The 24954-nt window shown below is 46.3% G+C and overlaps 1 protein-coding gene across 3 annotated transcripts in view; it reads left to right on the top strand.

Annotated features, from left to right (window-relative positions):
- The first annotated feature begins 1616 nt into the window (after nt 1–1616).
- Nucleotides 1617–24954, top strand: part of phc2a (polyhomeotic homolog 2a (Drosophila)) — a 313528-nt gene continuing 290190 nt past the window's right edge. For 2 of the 3 annotated variants that reach the window (XM_085967519.1, XM_085967518.1), the window contains exons 1-2: nt 1619–1836; nt 6825–7931. The gene's annotated coding sequence lies outside the window, so the exon portion shown is untranslated. Of the gene's footprint in view, nt 1837–6824; nt 7932–24954 lie in introns of all 3 variants that reach the window. The other variant, XM_085967521.1, reaches the window with a different exon arrangement.

Below are 24954 nucleotides of genomic sequence, written 5' to 3'. Positions count from 1 at the left end.
GAGGTGCGGGCAGGTGGCCGCCGCAAAAGCGGCCGGCCGCACCTTCCGCTTTAAAGCGCCCCACTAAGGCAGCAGGACGGCCCCGTTTTCTGGTCGCTGTTTGCGGCCGCTTCGGAGGAGGCGGCCGCAACTAAATATGGGGATCGGCGCGGTTTCGGGGCGGAACCGGGGCACTGCGCACACCGATGACATCATCGGTGCCGGCGCAGTGCTAACGGCTACCGCCGCCAATACCGCTGTGCTGAATATCTGTGCAAACTCATTTTTGGCGCAAAATCACCCTTTAGGCGTTAACTGGGCGCAAAGCTGGCAGCGCCTTAATGAATTTCTAGGCCTTTGTGTGTAGAAGTGTTTCCTAATTTCACTCCTGAAAGGTCTGGCTCTGATTTTTAGACTATGCCCCCAGTCCTAGAATCCCCAAATAGCGGAAATAGTTTCTCTCTATCTACCCTATCTGTTCCCCTTATTATCCTGAAAACTTCGATCCAATCACTCCTTAACCTTCTGCTCCACTGGGGATGGGGGATCTTAACTACAAGGACAGGTTGGAGAAGCTGGATTTGTTTTCATTAGAGCAAAGGAGGTTGAGGGGTGATTTGATAGAGGTGTACAAGATTATGACGGGTTTGGATAGGCTAGACGGGGAAAGGCTGTTCCCACTAGTTGATGGTACAAGGACTAGGGGGCACAGATTTAAGGTTTTGGGCAGGAGATACAGGGGGGATGTGAGGAAAAATTTTGATGCAGACTGCCCCTTCAAAGGGTAGACCTTTTACAATAACAGACCATAGAGTCATAACGGCACAGAAGGAGGCCATTCAGTGGTGAGGGCCTGGAACTCACTGCCGACGGAAGTGGTGGAAGCGGAGACACTCGATGTTTTCAAGGGGAGACTGGATGGGCACTTGAGGGAAATAAACTTGCAGGGCTACGGGGATAGAGCGGGGGAATGGGACTGACTGGATTGCTCTACAGAGAGCCGGCACGGACTCGATGGGCTGAATGGCCTCCTTCTGTGTCGTTATGACTCTATGGTCTGTTTTTGTAAAAGGTCTACCCTTTGAAAGGGCAGTCTGCATCAAAATTTTGCATAAACCATCTCGTTTATAGACACATTGTACGATGACTTAGATTGTATCCAAGTGCCTCATATAGAGTCCCCTGTACATGACAAGATGAAAAGGACAGCCCACGGATTTTGCATTTCACCCTCACCAAGCAAACAAGGTTCACCAGAAGTTCCCAATTAACACCAGCTCCCTTTAAAGTTAAAGAACAGAACTGTCATAATTGCAACTTAAAGCTGCGAAGTACGCCTGTGGGTCCGTTTACTTAACAAAACCAAAGAGATAACTTATTTTCCCCACACACACAAAGAAGTTGCTGTTTGCGTGATTTCCCTTTCCCATTTTCATTTTCTTCTGAGCAAAATCTGGAATGATATTCCGTCGAGGACAAGAAACGGTTGTGGACTGACTGGCGGTCAGGATCCAGTGATGTAGGCTCGGAATCATTTGTAAGTCACGTGGAGCTGAAGATCAAAGCATGTCCAATAGTCTGCACCAGCTGTTTATCTCAAACTGGAACAGCTGCACTACAAAGTGACTGGCAACTCTGTCTGATGCGGTCACAAGTGTCGCTGAACTCTTGCTGTGCTCCTGTGTTTGGAGTGCCTGTTAAGTGGCGCAGTACAAAGCTCAGCCCGCCCAGCACAGCGTGCGAATCTTATTTGTGATGCCAGCAATCATGGACAGACTGAATGTACACTGAAACAGAGCAGACTAAAGGAGAGAGTGAGAGAATCGGCAGCATCACCATTTAGGGATCATGTTTTAGGTAAAGGGCGAACCTTTCTGAGGTGAAAGAAGAGGGCTTGGAAGGTTCAGAGACGGTCAACTGTGGAATCAAATAACATGGTAGTCTGTGTGTGAGTGATGAAAGATGCAATGGCCGAAACATTCACTGGTGCTGAGCCCGTTTTTCGGGCGCTGAACGGCGCCTAAGCCTCCAATATGGCGGGCAGGAAGGGCATGCTCATTACGAGTCGAAAGTGTGCCGCCCGCCATATTGGTTTAGGCAAAAAATGACGTCCAGTGCCTGAAATGGGCCCTTTGTGTACGCAAATAAGGGGCCTAATAATTGCTCTCTCTTTCCCGTTTGCCCCTCTCCCGATTGCCTCCCTTTAATGGCACATCCCAGGGCTGTTGCTGCCCATGCAGCGGACCGAAATCCCAAGCCTCTTCACTGGCTTCATTTAAATATCGCGCCTCGGGCCTACCCACTCTGGCCCAGGGATCGTTCCCTGTGTCTGGCTTGTGCCGGCCTGAATCTCTTGGCCAATGCCTCTCGTGCTCCAAAGACATAAAACAGTTTATTCCTTTTAATTCATCGTTGCCTAATTCAGATTATCTGATCCTTGAATTTGTTTGGCACTAAGTTCCCACTTTGCTGTGTTATTTGCTCAGCTTAATTCAAATTCTTGGGTAATTCGATTTTTCACTGCACAAATGAGTGAATTATCAGGAGCAGGTAGTAACTACTTGAGCTCATCCATTACTAATGTGCTTAATTGTTGGTGGTTCGGTGACTTGTTTATATTCTGCTACAAGCTGAGGGAAGATATCGCTCACTGGCATTGTCATCTGCTGGGTCCACGGGCTTCATTTCAAACCCAGCCATGCCTCTCCAGATGTATTCACTGTACCTTTATATACGCAATCAGCATTTAGTTATAAAGCATAACAGATGTAATATCTTGTTTTATGTTGGGGCAGAATTAGGTTAATCCTAACTCAATTTGTAATTGGATATTATCTCTCATTACTTGTACAACAGCTGCGTTAGAAATTGCAGCAGCGTTATTGGCTCACCCACGTCTGCTGTTTAATTGCCACAGTAAATAAGATTTGGTTTCTATCATTAAGTTGTCGTGCTGAGGACTTGTGCTCCAGAACTAGCCGTGCCTATAGCCAAGCTGTTCCAGTACAGTTACAACACTGGCATTATCCGACAATGTGGAAAACTGCCCAGGTATGTCCTGTCCACAAAAAGCAGGACAAATCCAACCCAGCCAATTACCACCCCATCAGTCTACTCTCAATTATCAGCAAAGTGATGGAAGGTGTCATCGACAATGCTATCAAGCGGCACTTACTCACCAATAACCTACTCACTGATGCCCAGTTTGGGTTCCGCCAGGACCACTCAGCTCCCGACCTCATTGCAGCCTTGGTCCAAACATGGACAAAGGAGCTGAATTCCAGAGGTGAGGTGAGAGTGACTGCCCTCAAGGCTGCATTTGACCAAGTGTGGCATCAAGGAGCTCTAGTAAAACTGAAGTCAATGGGAATCGGGAAGGAGGGGGGAAGGAAGAGGGGGGAAGGGAGGAGGAGGGGGGGAAGGGAGGAGGGGGGAATGGGGGGAAGGGAGGAGGGAGGAGGGGGGAAGGGAGGAGGGGGGAAGGGCTCCACGGGCTGGAGTCATACCTAGCACAAAGGAAGATGGTTGTGATGGTTGGTAGTCAATCATCACAGCCCCAGGACAGCGCTGCAGGAGTTCCTCAGGGCAGGGTCCTAGGCCCAACCATCTTCAGCTGCTTCATCAATGACCTTCCCTCCATCATAAAGTCATAAATGAGGATGTTCGCTGATGACTGCACAGTGTTCAGTGCCATTCATAACTCCTCAGATAATGAAGCAGTCCATGACCGCATGCAACAAGACCTGGACGACATTCAGGCTTGGGCTGATAAGTGACAGGTAACATTCGCACCACACAAGTGCCAGGCAATGACTATCTCCAACAAGTGAGAGTCTAACCACCGCCCCATGACATTCAACGGCATAACCATCGCCGAATCCCCCACTATCAACATCCTGGGGGTCACCGTTGACCAGAAACTTAACTGAACCAGCCACATAAATACTGTGGCAACAAGAGCAGGTCAGAGGCTAGGTATTCTGCGGCAAGTATCTCACCTCCTGACTCCCCAAATCCTTTCCACCATCTATAAGGCACAAGTAAGGAGTGTGATGGAATACTCTCTACTTGCCTGGATGAGTACAGCTCCAACAACACTCAAGAAGCTCGACACCATCCAGGACAAAGCAGCCTGCTTGATTGGCACCCCATCCACCACCTTAAACATTCACTCCCTCCACCACCGGTACACCGTGGCTGCAGTGTGTACCATCTACAAGATGCACTGCAGCAACTCGCCAAGGCTTCTTCGGCAACACCTCCCAAACCCGCGACCTCTACCACCTAGGACAAGGGCAGCAGGTGCATGGGAACACCACCACCTCCAAGTTCCCCTCCAAGTCGCACACCATCCTGACTTGGAAATATATCGCTGTTCCTTCATCGTCGCTGGGTCAAAATCCTGGAACTCCCTCCCTAACAGCACTGGGAGTACCTTCACCACACAGACTGCAGCGGTTCAAGAATGCAGCTCACCACCACCTTCTCAAGGGCAACTAGAAATGGGCAATAAATGCTGGCCTTGCCAGTGACACCCACATCCCAGGAACGAATAAAAAAAAAGTTGCTTCTGGTTAGAATGAGCAGCGCTATACCTGAGAAACCCACAGGCGGTGTAAGGGAAGCGGGAGTGTCAGCTGTGGCTCAGTGGGCAGCACCCTTGCCTCTGAGTCAGAAGGTTGTGGGTTCAAGTCCCAACTCCAGAGACTTGAGCACATAAAGCTAGGCTGACACTCCAGCACTGAGGGGGTGCTGCACTGTCGGAGGCGCTGTCTTTCGGATGAGATGTTAAACCGAGGTCCCGTCTGCTCTCTCAGGTGGGTGTAAAAGATCCTATGGCACTATTTGGAAGAAGAGCAGGGGGAGTTCTCCCCCGTGTCCTGGGGCCAATATTTATCCCTCAAACAACATCACGAAAACAGATTATCTGCTCATTATCACATTGCTGTTAGTGGGAGCTTGCTGTGCGCAAATTAGCTGCTGCGTTTCCTCCATTACAGCAGTGACTACACTTCAAAAAAAGTACTTCATTGGCTGTAAAGCGCTTGCTATAGGAATGAAAGTCTTTCGTTTCTTAAATTTGTTTACCACATTCTCTAATTGTTAAACAAAATGAACTAAAAGCATCAAAATAACAGGTCCGAGACATATGAGCAGAACATGGATCACAGTTCCGGCATTTAGTTGGTGCCAGTGTGCAGACTTCAGAAAAAAAGACACTGAAAGCAGCGATAATTTTCTGTTTGATCCGAAGATTTTACAATCACCAGATGTTCTCTTAAAAACATCACTATGCATAGTACTCCAACTGAACATCTGTCAGCTTGTCCCTCTTCACTTACTTAGGCTGTTGAGGCACAAATGTTTGTGTGAATGGAAACTTTTCACATTTCCTTCTTGGTGTAAAAGAATGGGCTATCTTTGCCGTGCCGCTGCCATGTTGAGTAAAGGGAGGTTGTAAAATGGCAACGTGAGGTTTGCTTCACAGTGTTTGCCTTGTTTTAAAGCTGATTGTCAAATTGTTAGACAACTGCAATTAAACCCATTTGGATTTGTAGCACTTTAAAAACAAGCAACAGTGCTGTCTGAAATCATGTCGGCTAGCTCAGTAGATAGTGAGACCGGTTATCGGTTCTCAAATAGAGCGTTGTTTTAGCTGTATATATTTAAATGGAGGGCCCATGGGAAGGTCTTACTGGCTCTACAGTAAGTATTGAAAAGGAGGGATTGACCAATGGTTCAGTGAGTAATTGCACCTCTTAGTGTGATACTAAATCCTCCATACCAGGGAGGGCCTAGGTTTGATTTCTATTCTATATAGCGCCAATGAAGTACTTTTTGAAGTGTAGTCACTGTTGTAATGTGGGAAACGCAGCAGCCAATTTGAGCACAGCAAGCTCCCACAAACAACAATGTGATAATGAGCAGATAATCTGTTTTTAGTGATGTTGATTGAGGGATAAATATTGGCCCCAGGACACCGGGGAGAACTCCCCCCTGCTCTTCTTCCAAATAGTGCCATGGGATCTTTTACACCCACCTGAGAGAGCAACGGGGCCTCGGTTTAATGTCTCAGCCGAAAGACGTTGCACATAACAAGTTGAGAAATCGCAACTTTTAAATCCTTTTTTCCTCAGAAGATAATAGTCTTATGTCAAAGTTTATTTTCTTCAAGACTGATTGCAGCCACTTTTCATTCGGGATATTCCCTGGTGTGAATGCATTAACGGACTTTATTGGAGTATTCCTGTCACTGCGCCTACAGAATTGTCAGGATTCAGAAATAGAGAGAGTGGGGCTGGAGTGTAAAGAAATGTGCTTAATTTTTAAAAATTACACAAATTCCCATATTTAGGACTTTTACTACTTTCTACATCTGTGATATGGGATGTGAGCCATGGGCTTGCTTGTGTGTCAGTCACATGTTCTCCAACTTTGAAAGTTACCTCAGTCTGTTGACATATTGGAGGAAGAGGTTCTTTTGTCACTGTGCAGTAACCAGAAAAGAACCGGCACCATCCATTTGGCAGGAAAATGCAAGAAACAACATCAATACACGTTAAGAGTATAATCAATTGCTAATCCAAGACTGAGGCAGTTCAGCCAGGTCCACCCACTGCAAACCATGATTTTTGCAATTTTAAAAAATGATTTCAGAGTGCAATGTGTGATTCCAGTACAATACAGGCAACACAGGCTGGAAATTGCTATTGTTAATAGCAGACTGTATCTCTGTGTTTGTATAATATTCCTCTGTCCGATATTTAAATGTTAATGCACCTTTTCCCTTTGCAGGTGCTAAAGTACCTGCTGATTATTTGCAACATTTTCTGTTTTTATTTTAGATTTCCGGCTCCTTCCCTCTTCGCCTCAGTTTGTGTGGCGTGTTGATAGAGAAGGCAATGATGCTGTACAGTAGAAAACATGTTCATGCTTTAAATGCAGAAAGCAGATGTACGAAGAATGACATCCTTCATAAACCCACAGCATTATCAGACCATCAGTGACTGCACACAAAAAAACCCTGCTTCAATAAATGTGCAAGCTAAAACATTTTTATATTTTGCATAGAAACTGCCACACCAAATACCTAAATTTTTTAAATCATTGCATTTCTCAGTGTGGTATAAAAAGGCTCTGAGCCTGAAATAATGGCAAGCTGTGAGACACTTCGATTTGTGTAGTCTTTATATTCCAGGTTGGGTTCTGTTTAATATATTTTATATATATTTCAGAGCTCTGGTTGATTTGTGTTATTGGAGAATAGCTGCGTGCTGTGCATTCCTAATGATGGGGGTGTGTGTGAATATGCAATAAATTTGCATTAATTGAGAATCTGTAATGTAGTATCAGATTGGCATCAGGCTCCGGCAAGACTGCAGAAAGAATATCTGGCACTTGCTTCTGTGGAGAATGTCAGTAGCCTGTTGCCTGGCAACAGAGACTGCAGCAAATAAACTACCTACTGCTGGTAACACATTGATTAAAAGCACATCCAGTGTTGCTGTAAAAATATCTTTATACCCAAATGGAATAAAAACACAATCCAGAATAGTATTTCCCTTGGTGTGTTTTTATTGCTTTAGGTCTCTGGAGCCAGCAGCAAGCTGTGATCACCCCAATCAGCTCCAATACGTGTTGCAGGACTCTTTTTTTTGCAAGTTCCTGTTTATGTGGTTGGCATAATAAGCAAATAAAATGCATTGCATTTCACCCCATCTAGCCACCCCTTGGTGTAGTGCAGCAGTGGTACAGCCCTGTTACTACCGACCTGACCTCAATGTTGCAGGGACGTGGCTTAGTGAATTGCTTTCTGAGTATTGGAGGATTTCTGCCATGTGATGGATATTGGAATGCAAATGAATTGTAGCATTTTTTTTTCCCTGGGTTTTTTTTTGCGCCGGAGTAAGGAATGGAAGTGGTGTAAAGTGTCAGGAGGCAAGGACTGGCTGGTAAGAGATAGCTGGAGTTGATAAAAGTGTTAGTGCTTGTTGAAGCATGAAACAGCTATTTGTGTTTTAAAACCCTTTGCAGTTGAATGTATTATTATAGAGGATACCAGTCAAACTGTTGGGAGTTGTGCAGCTTAATTATATATGTATAAATAAAAAATATATATAAATATGCATAAAAATATATATATGTGTGTGAGAGTTTATTTTTGAGGGATTGTCTAACCTAGTGAACCTTGGGTTTCTGCATGCAGTGAAAGGTTGGCTGTCAGATGGTTTCTGCAAGTGCCTTGCTATAATCTATGGGAGAATGATCTGCAGTCACTGGCACTAACCCTGCTTTTGGCAGCTTGTGTTACAGCCCCCTGTTGTAAGCAGTGCTTAGCTGTGAAAGGACTCCTGGTATAACTAGGTTAATTGGAGGAGTCTATCTTCACACCCTCTGTGTGACAACTGCACTGATCATATGTGCTGTAGTAAAAACACTGGTGCCTTTCTTTATTGTCAGACTGCCTCTGGTTCCCTGTATTAATTGCACCCACAGGGCTGACCGTGTGAGGCAATAGTTCTGTGTAATAGTGAAATAAAGGAATGAGGAGAGGCATTCTTAAACTGCCATTAGTTTCTCATTTGCATATAACTGTCTTTAGGGACCGCTGGGCTGTGCGTGTTTGAAATAGTTAATGAAATAAAGGCTGGTAGACAAAACATTTCCAGAGTCTGTGACTTCAATAAAAGCAGTTGCCATACTCTGGAGTCTCTGTCTGTCTGTGTGTGTCTCTGTCTCTGTCTGTCTGTGTGTGTCTCTGTCTCTGTCTGTCTGTGTGTGTCTCTGTCTGTGTGTGTCTCTGTCTGTGTGTGTCTCTGTCTGTGTGTGTCTCTGTCTGTGTGTGTCTCTGTCTGTGTGTGTCTCTGTCTGTGTGTCTCTGGCTCTGTCTGTGTGTGTCTCTGTCTCTGTCTGTCTGTGTGTCTCTGGCTCTGTCTGTCTGTGTGTGTCTCTGTCTGTGTGTGTCTCTGTCTCTGTCTGTGTCTGTCTGTGTGTGTCTCTGTCTGTGTGTGTGTGTCTCTGTCTGTGTGTGTCTCTGTCTGTGTGTGTCTCTGTCTCTGTCTGTCTGTGTGTGTCTCTGTCTGTGTGTCTCTGTCTCTGTCTGTCTGTGTGTGTCTCTGTGTGTGTCTCTGTCTCTGTCTGTCTGTGTGTGTCTCTGTCTGTGTGTGTCTCTGTCTCTGTCTGTCTGTGTGTGTCTCTGTCTGTGTGTCTCTGGCTCTGTCTATCTGTGTGTGTCTCTGTCTCTGTCTGTGTGTGTCTCTGTCTGTGTGTGTCTCTGGCTCTGTCTATCTGTGTGTGTCTCTGTGTGTGTCTCTGTCTCTGTCTGTGTGTGTCTCTGTCTGTGTGTGTCTCTGTCTCTGTCTGTCTGTGTGTGTCTCTGTCTGTGTGTGTCTCTGGCTCTGTCTATCTGTGTGTGTCTCTGTGTGTGATTGTGTCTATATTTGTGTGGAGAGGAAGTACACTTTTTTGGAACCACTAAAATTAAATATCTGTGTTAAGGAATAATAGTGGAAGCTTTTCTGACGATACATATAGACAATAAATATTTTGGAGTCTGTATAAATTTGCCATCTTCTAAGCTCGTGTATCGAATATATCAGCTGTGTGGAGGGTTTACACGGGACCTTCAGGCCAACACAATTTAAAGAGATTTTTTTTTTTAAATGAGAAAACAGAGACTTTATTTTTCATGTGAATATTTTGGGAAAATGTAGTTCTTTCATTAAAGACCAGAGAAGATATATTGCTTAAAAATGTCACCTTGTTCATTGTTTAGGGAGTAAAGTTTTTAAATTACGAGAGGAAAATATCCTTTTTTTTAAAAAAGTGGCCAGAAAACATTTTTTAACGCTCGCTGTGTTGACCCTTCAGAACAAATTTTTAAATTGTGTAATGGTTTTGTCTGTTGTATAGAATCCTGTGTTGGGGCTCCTCCAGGATCGTTTGCAAGGGATTGCTAAACGAATTACCCGCTCAGCAAATGAATCACTTGGTCAGCAGAGTTTGGTCTTGTGTGAGGGAGCTATTACTGTAATGTCATTAGTGCTCCCACCACTGGCTTATTGATTCTAGGCTGAACATTATTAACCTATAGCTTCCTGTTAAATGACCTTGGCCAGGGCAGGGAGTGAGGTAGAAACAGGGGTCACAACCACTGTAGCACTGGGCAACCCAGAATGTGAGGTTGGTCTACTCGGTCACAAGCATTGGAAAGCTGCCGCATCTACCTCCACACTCTGCCTGGCCTCAATTTTCGGCTGGTCATTTTATTTAAAAGTGTTTGTCCCCGTGAGGGTGAGGGAGGCCAGTGTTGGGGAACCGAAAGCTTTGAATGTTCCTACCATGTCCCAGCCCCAACACCCACACAATCGGGTCTGGATAAGCAAGATCTAAATGCAGAGTAAGACTGTAGTTATACCGCACATACCTGCTGTGAGCAGCTTCTGTGTGCGTGCACAGACTGGAGTTATACTGCCACTCTGCTTGCATAGGATATACGGCACAGAAACGTCCCATTCGGCCCAACTAGTCCATGCCGGTGTTTATGCTCCACACGAGCCTCCTCCCGTCTTTCTTCATCTAAATCTATCAGCATAACTCTCGATTCCCTTCTCCCTCAGATGCTTATCCAGCCTCCCCTTAAATGCATCTATACTATTTGCTTCAACCCGACTTTTTCAGCAACTCCCAAGCTGGCTTGCAGTCCCCAGGATGTGTGCACACTATGGATGTCGGAATAGTACAGACACGTTCATCTGTACCTCACGCCAGAGGAAGGGTTGAAAGTAAGAGTGAAAACGTGGGGAAGAAACTGTCGGTACGAAAACGCAGCGTTTTCACTATCCTTTGTTGCTGCCCTGCAGAATTTTCATTTACCCAACATCTTGCAGTATACTTAAAACTCCGGAGTGAAGTTATACTGCTGTCTGCCAACTGGGCAGCGAGTTTGAAAACCCCAACTGCTGGGAGTTTCACTTCCCCCTACTTGAATGTGGCACAGAGTCAAATCAGAGAAAAGGTTCTGGAGTTATACTATCATTTTGTTGCATCAATGAACAGCAGAAACCACTTTGGGGGGAGTGGGGAGGGGGTGAAGTGGTAAAATAACTGAAGCACTGGCAGCATATTTATAGCCTAAAATCCCCACAATGTGCTTGACCGACCATCTCGGAGGAGCAACCCCCCCCCTAATTGTAGCAGCATGAATTTTCTCGTTCCCGCAACAGTCGGTCTTGCGCGCCTCTCTCTGCCTCGCTGTGCGTTCACGAGGCACGAGTGTGATGTTGTTGCGGCGTGGTTTGGGCTTGGCGCCAGTGCTACGCTGGGAGCGTGAATCGGAAATGAAGGGCCGGCCGACTCAAAGGTGAGGCAAATTGAGACTCCCTGCTCCAGGGAAGTCTCCTCCCTGCTCTTCCCCTTTGTGTCCGCTCGGCCCGGATGCTGGATTCAGGCTGCGCTTACATAACAACCGCAGCTAATGTCGCAAAGCACACCTGCTTTGTAGCCAGTTGTCACGTTGAGTGCACCCCCGACGACTCCTGCTTTAGGGGAAACTCTGGGCAGATTTGTGCCACAATTTCTTTTTAATTATCATGGCACTGTTAACTTTGGAAGCCTAGTTGCCATGGAAACCCAAGAGACTGAATTCGCGTACAAACTATCACCCAAGGCAGGTTAGATATATTTGTTAGGCTGCTGAATCTGATGTGGGACGGGCTTAATTGGCTACTGAAATGGTTCAGATGGAATCGACCACGACCGATCCCTTCAAACTAAATTCGAGGATATTAAGGTGAGAGACTGTTCATAATTCTATTCTCAAGTCTGTGCTGGTGTCTCTTTTACAGTGGAAAAAGCAGTTTTACAGAACAGTTTGTGCAGCACTTAATGAGGCATTGCCAGAACAATTTCTGGACAAGTAAAATATTGAACTTTAAAAGACTAGACTTTGAGGAAATTGGTTGAAAGGTTAACTGGAGTGCAACAGTGGTTGGGAGATCTGTGGCAAAAATTGGGAAGTATTGAGGGAACTGTTGGTGGGGCTGCCGTTGATGTTAAAGAACAACCAAGGCTACTGTGGTTAAGCAGGAATGTAGAGAGCACAAACTCAAAGCTTCAAAGCATCCAGGAATCTGGAATGCTTAAGGGAACGGGAAAAATTGCAAAGATAGGCAGAGAGAGAGATTGAAAATATGTTTATCAAAGTCAAAATCACCCGTTGTGTGCCTTCATGCTGTGGTGCCTGTATGTTTAGTGAGCGAGAGTGTAACACCCACGAGCTTGTGGGAGGTTTCAGACCCCTTCCTCCCCATCAAGTCTATGGCCTCTATCCCCAGAATTTCACGGTGCACTCCTCATCTCTTGTTAATAATCAACAGATGAGAGGTCCTCCTCTGATCTACAGTACTTTGTGGGCCATATGTTCCTGCAGGTATGTACAAAATACAGAGGCTGGTGTTTGTTAGAACAGAAACATTGCCATCTCAAAAGACTGCCGCATGAACATTTGCCATGCAAGTAGTTTCTGTTGGCAGTGATTTGTGGCCACAAATGGCAAGATTTGTATGCAACAATCAAACCATATTTCAGTCCCAACAGAGTCTGTCCTGTTGGAGTGTGGGCTTGCGTGTGCATGAGTGAAGGTTGCCCAAATCTGCTTGAGTGAAGCAGCACCAGATAATAAGTGCAGGATACATCCCCACGGCATGGTTGAGTGGGCAAACTATGGGATACCTTACCTTCGCAATCTTCCTGAAGCTTGAAAACTTTCCCCTCATTTGCTGCCAAGACCCCTGGACGGGGAAGGCTGTCATTCATTCTGCCACCTCCTCCCAGACATTTTCCCACAGTGCTCCTGATTTTGGGGGCGGGGGGGACGCGACCCCTCCTCTCTAAAGGGGACAACCTTCCTGTGCTGAGCACCATGGAGCCAGCGTCCTCAGATGGAACTGTCTTGCTCAAGTGCTCTTCCGCTCTCCATTGTGCACCAAGTGATTTCTTAGTGTTTTACACAGAATTACACCGGATATACGGTACAGAAACAGGCCATTCGGCCCAGCCAGTCCATGCCGGCGTTTATGCTCCACTCGAGCCTCCTCCCGTCTTTCCTCATCTAAATCTACCAGCATAACCCTCTATTCCCTTCTCTCTCATATGTTTATCTAGCCTCCCCTTAAATGCATCTATACAGTACTATTCGCTTCAACCACTCCCTGTGGTAGCGAGTTCCACATTCTTGCCACTCTTTGGGTAAAGAAGTTTCTCCTGAATAACAACAGAAAACGCTGGAAAAACTCAGCAGGCCAGGCAACATCCGCGGAGAGAAAATAGAGTCAATGTTTCGGGTCGAAACCCTTCTACAGAACTCCTGAATTCCCTATTGGATTTCTTGGTGACTATCTTCTATCGATGGCCTCTAGTTATGCTCTTCCCCACAAGTGGAAACACACTCTCTCTGTGTGTCTACTCCATCAAAACCTGTCATTGTTTTATTTGATAGATATTCAGTGAAGCTCCCCTTTAAGTGTGATCAGCAATTTTTAGAAAGTGTTGCTGCTTCATTGGATAACTTGACGCTGCAGTCGGAGAATTCGCGCAAGCACCGCTCTGCGGGCGGACTGTGCCCATCGTGCACTTAGTGATGCGGTGCCACCAGCGCGGTGCCGGGGCTGGAACACCTGCCCTACAGTCACACTATTGCTCGCCATGAGCGAGTGCCTCGGGCAGCCTGGCTGCGTTCGAGTTCGCTGGGTGAGGCTCCCTTTTTTAAAAGTTACAGTGTTTCATTTGTACGTTGAAGTTGGAGTCTGTACCCTGCTGCAGTATGACCACGCATGGTGAGCATTCAAAGCTACAGGATTGCCATTGGAAAAGTTTTATATCGAGAGGCACAGAAATATAAAAGAACATAATAAATAGGAGCAGGAGTCGGCCATTCGGCCCCTCGAGCCTGCTCTGCCATTCAATACAATCATGGCTGACCTTCAACCTCCTCTCCACTTTCCTGCCCGATCCCCATATCCCTAGATTCTCCAAGTGTCCAAAAATCTATCTATCTCAGTTTTGAATATACTTGTGACTCAGCATCCACAGCCCTCTGGGGTAGAGAATTCCAAAGATTCACAACTCTGAGTGAAGAAATTCCTCCTCATCTCAGTCTTAACTGGCCGACCCCTTATCATGAGACTATGACCCCTGGTTCTAGACACCTCAGCATCTACCCTGTCAATCCCCCTCAGAATCTTGTATGTTTCAATATGATCACCTCTCATTCTTCTAAACTCCAGAGAGTATCGGCCCAATCTACTCAGTGAGGAGATAAGGTTATACTTGTCCAGCTGGAGTATTGATGATCCTATTGGAGGAAAGACCAAAACAATAGAAAACATACAATGTAGATTCTCTGGGATATTACCAGAGATGAAATATTACAGTTATGAACAAGAGATGTAAGCAAAGGCTTTTTTCATCAGAACTGATAAGTTTAAGTCCGACCTAATAGACATCTTCTAGATTGTAAAGTGTTATGAAAGAAAGAAAGACTTGCATTTATATAGCACCTTTCATTATCTCAGGAAATCCCAAAGCGCTTTACAGCCAATGAAGTACTTTTTTGAAGTGTAGTCACTGTTGTAGTGTAAAAAACGCGGCTGCCAATTTGCGCACTGCAAGATCCCACAAACAGCAATGTGATGTTCGATGTTGGTTGAGAGATAAATATTGGCCAGGACACTGGGGATAACTCCGCTGCCCTTCTTCGAAATATTGCCATGGGATCTTTTATGTTCCCCCCCTGAAATGGCAGATGGGGCCTCGGTTTAAAGTCACATCCCAAAGATGGCATCACCAACAGTGCAGCACTGCCTCAGTACTGCATTGGAATGTCGGCCTAGATTTTTGTGCTCAAGTCTCTGGAGTGGGACTTGACCCAACAACCTTCTGACTCAAGCGAGGGAGAGTGCTGCCCACTGAGCCACGGCTGACATCAGGTAAATAAGTGATAGGCTGTCGAGTTAAAATTGCAGTCGGCTCCTGATGACGTCTTTGAGATCTGACGTACATATGTGCAAAAAGACCTCGCTGGCTTTGGGCAGGTGGCCTTGCCGCCTGTGGAGTAGAGCAGGTTAGAATCTGGAATGGTCAGTTCCCAACGGCTCCTGGGCCGATAAATCACCCAGGTTATTTAAACTGCCCATCCGCCAGGTTTCCGCCAGCCATGTAAGGTAAAAATCACCCCCTTACCATCATCATTTCCTCTGGGTGTTAAGTTTGACTAAAAAATAGATGTGACTAGACAGGTGAGCAACATTGGGAGAAAGCACTGATCGACTTTTTATCTGTTGTTCCTGTTCTAAAATGGGTATAAGGAAATTCACAAGAAACCCCCCCCCCCCCCCACCCCCTGCTCATTAAGGTCTTGTTGAGCCCCCAACTCTCCGAGATCTCTGCACTCTCTAATTCTAGCCTCTTGAGCATTCCCGATTTTAATCGCTTCACCATTGGCGGCTGTGTCTTCAGCTGCCTGGGCCATAAGCTCTGGAATTCACTCCCTAAACCTCTCCGCCTCTACCGCTCCTTTAAGACGATCCTTAAAACCTACCTTTTTGACCAAGCTTTTTGTCATCTGTCCTAATATCTCCTTGGCCCAGAAATTCGGGTCAGAGGCTTCCCGCGGGTGCAAGCCCTCCGACCTGCACTTACGTAGCGCGCCGGCCGTTGTGCTGTGGGCCCGCGTGGGATTCCGATCCTGGGCCTCCTCCAGCTGCCGGCACGCAGTGCTTGCGTATCCCAGGGGCGCAGTTAGTTCGAAGCGTCCCCTGGGATCGTGTGGGCCATGGAGAGCCAATGGTAGCAGGGAATGCTTCATTCATAGATTTGACAGGAAGAGCTGTCAAATCTATGAATACAATTCAGCCCCAAAACATCACTAAAACTTCAAATAATTTTTTTTTTAAATCACATTTTTTAAATAACTATAAATTACTTAAAATAACTATTTTAAACAATTAAAATTTTTGAAAAAATGAATTACAGTTACTAACGGGGCTAAAAGTAAACTTACTTTTCTTTAAAGTATTTAAAAATAATAAACCTGTGGAAAAAAGTTTTAATTTTACTTAATTCACCACTTACCTTATTAAAAGCAGGCCTTGCAACTGCTTTTTGAAAGTGTAGCTCCTGGAGACTTGCCCTCCTGGAGAAACCCGCAAAAAACACAGAAGTTCCAGGCGTGCGCGCTGCCTCTCCGGCGCACGTGTTCCACCTGTGAACCCCTTCCTTCAAGGGAACGGAAGTGCTGGATTCCTGCGTATGCGCAGTGCATGCACGAAACTGGCACTTTTGTTGGGCCTACGCGTGAGTACCCAGTGCGTACTCACCCGCGGGGACCCGAATTTCTGGTCCCTTATGTGTCTTGGTGCCAAATTTTGTTTGAGAATCGCTCCTGTGAGATTTTACTACGTTAAAGGCACTATATAAATACAAGTTGTTGTTGTTTGTTGTTAAAATCGTGTAACTTTGTGCTGGATTGAGGGAAGCAGAAATGTGTCCCGAACTCGCATTCCGAATGGAGATTAATTATACAGAGGAAATTCTATCTGAGGAGCCTCTAAACTCACCAGATGAACATTTCCTTTACATTACCAGGAAAGTTAAGCAAGTAGAATGGGGCTGAACAAAATAAACAGGCCTTGTAACCTTGATCTGCGAAGTTCCAGGTCCGACTGATCTCGAACGCTTCTAACTGACGGTGACGAATGGATTTATAGTCCGGCTGCTCACAATAAAAAGTTGCAGCTTTAGAAAGCAGAATTGCTCGTTCTCCCAAACATTTGAAGTTAATAATTGTGATTCTCTGTGTAGTTCACAAGCGTTCAGGGTCATAGAGTCATAACGGCACAGAAGGAGGCCATTCGGCCCATCGAGTCCGTGCCGACTCTCTGAAGAGCAATCCAGTCAGTCCCATTCCCCCGCTCTATCCCCGTAGCCCTGCAAGTTTATTTCTCTCAAGTGCCTATCCAGTCTCCCCTTGAAAACATCGAGTGTCTCCGCTTCCACCACTTCCGTCGGCAGCGAGTTCCAGGTCCTCACCACTCGCTGCATAAAAAAGTTTTTCCTCACATCCCCCCTGTATCTCTTGCCCAAAACCTTAAATCTATGTCCCCTAGTCCTTGTACCATCAACTAGTGGGAACAGCCTTTCCCCATCTAGCCTATCCAAACCCGTCATAATCTTGTTCACTTCTATCAAATCACCCCTCAACCTCCTTTGCTCTAATGAAAACAAATCCAGCTTCTCCAACCTGTCCTTGTAGCTAAGATCCCCCATCCCCGGAACCATTCTGGTAAATCTCCTCTGCACCCTCTCACTTCTTTGTAAGAATTGTGTGTTGAGATTCGCTTATTCCCTTTGACTATGAATAATGATGTAGGAGATGGGAACTAAGAGCGAAGATTTGGGGGTGTTAGTGCAGAATTGGATAGTGCAGGCGACCTTTCGTCCCACAGTATGGGGGCTATTACTGGTAGTATGGGGGTCTCCGAGGGGAATGAGGAGGGCTCTGAGGGGAATGGGGTTCACCATTGGCAGAGGTGCGACTAAATATGTTTGTGCAAAGCCGAAAATGTCCAGCTTGCTTTCCTTTTAGACGACCAACACTTTCTTTTCTGCAAAAATAAGAAAAACACCGCCCACACGTTCTGTTAAGCTGAGCAGCGTTTTGCCTTTGTGTGTGCACGGTGTCTGTGTGTTCTTGGGAGTTCAATTTCTGATGCATTTACCGTACGTTGAGTTATGAACTTCCTTGAGTTCCTTCTCAAATCACCTACTCCTAAGCGAGGCCACGTGGGATTCCGAAGCTTGCTTCATGTTAATGTGACTTCCTCTGGCCGATCTGTATCAATGTAATTTTGCCATTTAGTTTGAATTACTGCGTGCACAGTGCTTTTGGATGCAGTGCCCGCTTGATGGCACTGAATTGCTGCTGATTTGAGTATCATAAGGCTCCTCTTCTGCATCTCCAGGGTACACAGGTTGATCACCTATATCATTGCTCACTCTATTCATTACTATTCCAGTGCTGTCCTGGCTGGCCTCCCAACTTACAGCCTTCGTAAACGAGCTCATCCAAAACTGGTATATCCTAACTCGCACCAAGTCCTGGTCACCCATCACCCCTGTGTTCATTGACCTACATTGGCCTCCGGTCTGGCAACGCCTCAATTAAAAAAATTATCATCCTTGTTTTCAAATCCCTCCATGGCCTTGTTCCACCCCATCTCTGTAATCTCCTCCAGCCCCACAGCCCTTTGAGATATCTGTGCTCCTCCAATTCTGGCCTCTTGCGCATCCCCCCCCCATTTCCATCGCTCCACCATTGGCGGCCGTGCCTTCAGCTGCCTGGGCCCCAGGCTCTGGAATTCCCTCCCTAAACCTCTCCATCTCTCTCTCCTCCTCTAAGAAGCTCCTTAAAACCAACCTCACCTGTCCTAACGCCGCATTATGTGGCTCAGTGTCAAATTTTGTTTGATAACGCTCCTGTGCAGCGCCTTGGGACGTTTTACTGCATTAAAGGCGCTATATAAATGCAGGCTGTTGTTATTGGTCAATTGATGGGAGCGATTGCGTTTTAGGTTTTATGTGTGACTGGATATTTTTCTTGGGTTCAGCATTGCTGACCACTCCCATAAGGACCCCTTGTAGCCCCTACAATTCAGAGTGTCCCTTTATCTGCCCTTGATCTCGGTAAACAATAGCAAGGACCAGGGGCCGAACAGGGACTGCTGGACATTGTATGCCAACTGTACCAGAATGTACCCCATTACCACCATCTGATTCTCCTCGTCTTCAATGGGCAAATTCAGTATACACTGTGTCAGCCGTGGCTCATTGGGCAGCACTCTCGCCTCTGAGTCAGAAGGTCGTGGGTTCAAGTCCCACTCCAGGGACTTGAGCACAAAAATCTATGTTGACACTCCAGTGCAGTGCTGAGGGAGTGCTGCACTGTCGGAGGTGCTGTCTTTTGGATGAGACGATAAACCGAGGCCCTGTCTACTCTCTCGGGGACATAAACGATCCCATGGCGCTATTTCGAAGAAGAGCAGGGGAGTTATCCCTGGTGTCTTGGCCAATATTTATCCCTTAATCAACATCAGAAACACAGATTATCTGTTCATTATCACATTGCTGTTTGTGGGAGCTTGCTGTGCGCAAATTGGCTGCTGCGTTTCCCACATTACAACAGTAACTATGGGCGTGATTTCACCTACCGAGGCGGGTACGGGGCGGCCGGGGTCAGTAGCGCGGCCCCAGCCCCCTCTGTTGAAGTGATTTTACGATGATTGGGCTTGTTAAGCCCGCCCAGCGAGCTTCCCGGCCAATTAAAAGGAAGCAGGTCAAATGATGTCATTTGATGACACGTCATCAGCTGGTTTCCTTAAAGGGGCCATGTCCAAATATACTTTGCCAGTTGTGCTGTCAGTGTTCTACAGCATTGAGGTGCTGCAAACACTGACAATCACTACACAGAGGTGCACGGCTGCATCCAGGCTCTTCCATGACTCCCTCCATATGCTTTTGGAGGGAGTCACAGCACGCAGGGAGGTTCTCTTCCCTTCCAATGGGCGGAGACCTCCCCGGAGACCAACGCAGCCTGGTTGCACAGGAGGACACAAGCGGGGATGTCGTCAGGAGGACCAGGCTGCAGTGGCGCAAACCTTTCAATGATCTCAGTAGATCACGAAACGTTATTGCAAAGCCACACTCGGCCTTATCCTGCTGTTCTACTGATCACATCCACATCACTCTGCCTTCCCTACCCTACTCCTGCACATCCTTACTCACACCAACTTACCTTGCACCTCCACCCATCCCTCTCTATCTACATTATCACTTCCCCATCTCATTAGCCACCCCTCACACTCAAGCTCATCCTAGTCCAATCATACCAACTAACAACACACAAGGGTAGGTAGTTAGGTGGTTTAGCCAATGTTCATGTAAAGTTTCTGTTAATGTGGTGTCAAACATTGAAACCTTTATTTTCAACACTTTGTGTTCTTGGACAGATTTGTGTGCACCTTTGGAAGTGCCTTAGTGAGTTGCAGTGAATGGTGAGACATAACGGTACCCCCCCGCAATGGTCATGAGTGTGAAAGGAATGGCTTGGACATTGTAGGGTTGCTTTATGGTGTTGGTGTGGGGCGGTGCCAACCTGGCACATCATGTGGCAGCCAGGGTGTACAGTGTCAAGTGAAGTAAATCTGGCCATGGTGAAGCCATCCCATGCCTCCCGAGCAGCAATGTGGTCGGGTGCTGATACCCTGTGTCCTGTGCAGCATCAGTTGATTGCGGAGAAGGTTGGTGTTGTTGTTGGTGCTGCTGGTGTGTCTGGTGCTGCTGGTGTTGGGGCTGATCGTGGTGGGATCCTGAGGACCAAGGTGAGATATTTTCAAGGGCACCAATGCTGATGGCAGGTGAGGTTGAGATGACAGAAGCGGTCTGTCAATGGTGAGAGAGGTTGTTCCAATGAGGTGACAATAGATAGAGAGTTTGCTCCAAACACTTGCAACCTGCATAAAGCTCATTCTGTCTTCCAAATGCAGTAAGCAACAGCTTCTAACCTTGGAAAGTGAAGACCTATGAAATGGGAGCTTTTACAGACCATTTTCAGCTGTCAAGTTAGTAAATCATCACATGCTGACACAACACCCGACCTCCTTACCTGACGTGATCCCCGAGCAGTGGGGAAGCCGTAGACGAACTCTTAATTTAAAAATAAGCTTAAAATAATACTTAATTGCTTCTTAACAATCCAGCTAATGGTCTAGTACGATAGCAAAATACTGCGGATGCTGGAAATCCGAAATAACAACAGAAAATGCTGGAAAAACTCAGCAGGCCAGGCAACATCCGTGGAGAGAGAAATAGAGTCAACGTTTCGGGTCGAAACCCTTCGTCAGGACTGAAAAAACACAGGAAATGAAACAGATTAAAAGGCCAGTTTGGGGGCAGGGAAATGGGGATGAGAGAACAAAAGAGAAGTGAAGAGACATTAAGAGGTATTCAAAACCAGACGAGATGGTGATAGGACTAGTGGAGACAAAAGGCGGCTCTAGATTAGGTGTGAAATGCGCTGGCAGAATGAGACACAATTTCAGATCATAACCTCGGCCCCTATTATATTTTTATATATATTTTTTATCTACACCTTTGTTTTGTGCCCTTCCCCCTTTCTCTCTCCCACATGGCAGCTGTCTCTCATTCTGCCAGCGCATTTCACACCTAATCTAGAGCCGTCTTTTGTCTCCACTAGTCCTATCACCATCTCGTCTGGTTTTGAATACCTCTTAATGTCTCTTCACTTCTCTTTTGTTCTTTCATCCCCATTTCCCAGCCCCCAAACTGGCCTTTTAATCTGTTTCATTTCCTGTGTTTTTTCAGTCCTGACGAAGGATTTCGACCTGAAACGTTGACTCTATTTCTCTCTCCACGGATGTTGCCTGGCCTGCTGAGTTTTTCCAGCATTTTCTGTTGTTGTTTCAGCTAATGATCTAAATTGCACTCCCCGCCACTTGGTGTCTGGTCTGTTCAGCGCTAACAGACCCGACACCTGGGAGACTTGCGTGGAGGCGGGTGAACAGCGGGGACCTGACCCGCTGTCAATCGTTTCAAATTTCACAGCTGACCCGCCTCCGATCCCGTCCTCTCGGCTCCGGCAGAATTCCGGCCTACACTTCAGAAAGTGCTTCATTGGCTGTAAAGCGCTTTGTGACGTCCTGTGGTCGTGAAAGGCGCTGTAGAAATGCTAGTCTTTTTTTTCTTTTTCTGGGGCTATTGCTATAATTCAACCGACAAATTATTTAATGTGGAACGGATGAATGTACTGATTACTGCACTGAGTGCAAGCCTTGTATTCATAGTAATTTACATGCCTTACCTTCCTCCTCAATGAATCAAACTAATAGAGACCATTCCCCTGAGCCGCCTTTTAACATTGCTCGATCCCAGGTGTAGTGGCGGGGGAGTCCAGAACCAGGGGTCACAGTCTAAGGATAAGGGGTAAGCCATTTAGGACTGAGATGAGGAGGAATTTCTTCACCCAGGGAGTGGTGAACCTGTGGAATTCTCTACCACAGAAGGCAGTTGAGGCCAATTCATTAAATATATTCAAGAAGGAGTTAGATATATTTCTTAAGGCTAAAGGGATCAAGGGATATGGGGAGAAGGCAGGGACAGGGTACTGAATTTGGATGATCAGCCATGATCTCATTAAATGGCAGAACAGGCTCGAGGGGTCGAATGGCCTACTCCTGCTCCTATCTAATATGTTCCTATGTTTCTAGTTGCTCATTTATTACAAAGCAAAACCCTACCACGAAGTCAAATTAGCCCAGGCCCTGTGTTAGCCGTAGACTGGCTAGTTGGACTGGGGCAACCACAGACGAAACCGACCCCCCCCCCCACCACATTTGGAAGCCAACAGAGCTGTCCGTGGAAAGATTAGAGCCAATCATTGACCCTACCCCTACCCACAGGTTTGCAGACACGGCTGTCAAGCAAAAGCACCACTTCCGGATGCTTGAGGCTTTGATCTGTGTCGGAGGGTTCCGTCGACCTGTGTCAAGTTCCTGTGAAGATGTGTCGGAACAAAAGGCACCAATGAACCGGGTTCTGTTAATTGCACCGGCCGCCATTTTCGAAACACGGGCCATGCTCGAGGAAACGAGCCTCGGTTCCCTTGTGCTTCAGAAGCTGTGAAATGGAAAGCTTGGCAATTTAAACAATTAACCTATTGAACTCTCTGATAGCTGGCAGGAGCCACCTAGAGAAGTACAGTGCTAATTCTCACCAGCAGCATCCCATCGATAGCCGTATGGACGAGGCCGTGTTTACAAGTCTTGTATCAAACACTCGGGCATTTTTCTGTGTGAACCTCGTTTTTTTTCTTTGCTGTCACCAGTAATGAAGAGAATCGAATCAATAATCTAATCCAGGCGGGAATATTTAACTTTGGTCGGGGAAGGGTTGGACCAGGCAGCACACGATGGCGTTGTGTTTAAGTTGCTCCCTCCCACAGGGGCAGCGAGTTTGATGGCTGTCAGTAAATGCAGCCCAAAGCCGATCATTATCTGATTGGTACTTAGTGAAGGGAGTCTGTGGATTGGAAGGAGCTTGTAAACTTCTAGCTGCAGGTCAGTTTAAAAAAAAAAAAAAAAATGAAATGCTGCCTTTTTTAAATTCCTTTTTTTGGCACTTCGAAGTCTAAATGTTTTGCCATTGGCTCTTGAAACTTTTATTTGGACAGATCAATAAGCGGATCATTTGGGGACAGTGTTGTCATCACATGAATTATTAGGCACTTGTGTACAATCAGTGTGTATCAACTCCATAGGTAACGTATATTGTAAATCACGGAATATATAATTAAAATGGTACATAAAACTTGCTCTGCGTACCTGTCAGATCTCATCAGGGTCAGCGTCTGTCACCACAGTACAGGAAAGATATGATCGCACTGGAGAGGGTACAGAGGGGATTTACGAGGATTTTGCCTGGACTGGGGAATTTTAGCTCTGAGGAAAGCTTGGATAGGCTGGGGTTGTTTTCTTTGGAACAGAGGAGGCTGAGGGGAGATTTAATTGAGGTGTATAAAATTATGAGGGGCCTAGATAGAGTGGATAGGAAGGAGCTATTTCCCTTAGCAGAGAGGTCAATAACCAGGGGGCAGAGATTTAAAGTAATTGGGAGAAGGATTAGAGGGGAGTTGAGGAGAACCTTTTTCACCCAGAGGGTGGTGGGGGTCTGGAACTCACTGCCTGAAAGGGTGGTAGAGGCAGAGACCCTCATCACATTTAAAAAGTACTTGGATATGCACCTGAAGTGCCGAAACCTACAGGGCTACGGACCAAGAGCTGGAAAGTGGGATTAGGCTGGAGAGCTCTTTGTTGGCCGGCACAAACATGATGGGCCGAATGGCCTCTTTCTACATAGAAACATAGAAAAATAGAAGCAGGAGTCGGCCCTTCGAGCCTGCTCCGCCATTCAATATGATCATGGCTGATTCTCTATCTCAATACCATATTCCCGCTCTCTCCCCATACCCCTTGATGCCTTTTGTGTCTAGAAATCTATCTATCTCCCTCTTAAATTTATATATTCAGTGACTTGTTCTCCACAGCCTTCTGTGGTAGAGAATTCCACAGGTTCACCACCCTCTGAGTGAAGAAATTTCTCCTCATCTCAGTCCTAAATGTCCTACCCCGTATCCTGAGACTGTGAGCCCTCGTTCTCGACCCCCCAGCCAGGGGAAACATCCTCCCTGCATCCAGTCTGTCTAGCCCTATCAGAATTTTATACTTTTCAATGAGGTCCCCTCTCATTCTTCTAAACTCTAGTGAATACAGGCCTAGTCGACCCAATCTCTCCTCATACGACAGTCCTGCCATCCCAGGAATCAGTCTGGTGAACCTTCGCTGCACTCCCTCTATGGCAAGTATATCCTTTCTTAGGTAAGGAGACCAAAACTACACACAGCACTCCAGGTGTGGTCTCACCAAGGCCCTGTATAACTGTAGTAAGACATCCTTGCTCCTGTACTCAAATCCTCTTGCAATGAAGGCCAACATACCATTTGTCTTCCTAACTGTTTGCTGCACCTGATGTTTGCTTTCACTGACTGGTGATTTAAGAGCTCTCCCTCTTTGTTAAGAAAAAGAGTCTGTTGAACAAATCTGTTCCCACAGCAAGTTTTTCCTGGGAGACACCACCAAGCGTTGCCTTCCTTGGCCTTCTGTTCTGTACTAGTTTTGCTTTTTCAAAAATGAGAACAGTATGGATTAGGACAGGATGTTTTGAAATTGTTTCATTTCTCTGTGAGAGTAATAACAAGCCTTTTAAGCTTCTAAACCATAGACATCCCTGATACTCGTGTTAATTAAGGTATTTAGCTGCACTGAAATTAATTAATTTCTCGTACTT

This window comes from Somniosus microcephalus, chromosome 25 (genome assembly GCF_052327205.1).
Source record: "Somniosus microcephalus isolate GS21.2 chromosome 25, FLI_Smic_1.0, whole genome shotgun sequence".
NCBI lineage: Eukaryota > Metazoa > Chordata > Chondrichthyes > Squaliformes > Somniosidae > Somniosus > Somniosus microcephalus.
This window is presented reverse-complemented; position numbering and strand designations above follow the sequence as displayed.